This window comes from Staurois parvus, unplaced genomic scaffold (genome assembly GCF_062004578.1).
Source record: "Staurois parvus isolate SC_StPar_1 unplaced genomic scaffold, SC_StPar_1.0 ptg002104l, whole genome shotgun sequence".
NCBI classification, from domain to species: domain Eukaryota; kingdom Metazoa; phylum Chordata; class Amphibia; order Anura; family Ranidae; genus Staurois; species Staurois parvus.
Window position 1 is genome coordinate 201,267 of NW_028319900.1, and position 1,261 is coordinate 202,527.

The following is a 1,261-nucleotide window of genomic DNA, read 5'->3' on the forward strand; positions in this document are numbered from 1 at the left end:
TTATAGAAAAATGTCTGGACACATTCCGTGTTTCCTGGGGCATCTTTTGGTGAAATGACAACAGGATTTTCAGTGGGTTGCTGATTACCTTATCACTCTCTAATTGTATCCATCTAGATCCTTAACTCTACAAGAAATGGCATTTAAGTCATGAGAACACCCAAGATCATGCCTGAGGCTTTAGTTGTTCTCCTCTCAGGATGGTCCTTGGCTATTAGCTGAGACAATGAGCTGGGTGGTACACTCCGAGTCAGGTCACATCTCATATACGGCCATAATCTTTTTTTTTTTGAAGGTTTTCTCCAGGAAATTGCACAGCTTCCGATTCGGCATGTGTGATCTCTATCAGCCTTAAATCACCACTTGGGATGTTATAGATTTTATTGCCTATTCCCCTACTATTGGACAAATCCCGTGTCCTTTTGTCCTTCGCCTTTTCTGATGGGTGGATCCCGTTTGATAAACGACTTCATCTCCTTTGCTTAAGGTGGAACATAATATCCTGATGTGTTACAATATACAGTAGCAGTGTCCTTATACAGATCCATCTTTATCACGAAAAAGCTGTCCATTGGCTTCATTTGGTGATCTTGCCTCAGCTCAGGTAATGTCATCGGTTGGCAAAGAACAAAAAAGTGGTCACCGCCCCGGTCTATAACTGGCTTTTGCAGCAGTGAACATGGACAGGCATCGCATATCAAACAAATAAAGCTAGCCAGTTCAACTTGCCAGCCAGCTTCTCCCCCTTTTTTTGATATGCGACACCTGTCCATGTTCCTTCACTTCGATGTCCATCGCTTCTCGGCCTTTTGGCTAAGATCAAGTGTAGTATCTGTTCTTATCAGTGTCCAGTGGGGGTGCTCCCGGCCATTCTAGCTTTGCGGGGATGGCTGTTGTATAGTACCCTCACTGGTATGATGGGGGTCCGGAAGGCTAGACCGGAGGGACAGAAACCAGGGAGCGCCATGATTCGTTCTGGGGCCTTGGGAGTAATTCCTCTGGGAAAGCTGGAAAGACCCATTACCTCCTGATTTGGACGGATCTACCTTGGTCTGGCCAGGGGCTGAGGAGGCAGAAAGTCCGCAAACTCGGTGCCCCCTGAGTAGACGCTCTCAGGGGTGCCACTAGTAACACTTGGGTGTGGGACCCCACTGTGTGAACATGGCACATGGTCACTGTTTTTACATTCTTTTTGCACAGCGCCCTAAGGACCAGGCCTTTTGGCTAGGACCAGGGCAATTTTTGCTACGGGCCTCAGGGC

At 47.4% G+C, this 1,261-nt stretch overlaps 1 pseudogene; it reads left to right on the forward strand.

Moving 5' to 3' along the window:
• The first annotated feature begins 793 nt into the window (after nt 1-793).
• On the forward strand, nt 794-909 carry LOC149432803 (U2 spliceosomal RNA; annotated as a pseudogene).
• The last annotated feature ends 352 nt before the right edge of the window (nt 910-1,261 follow it).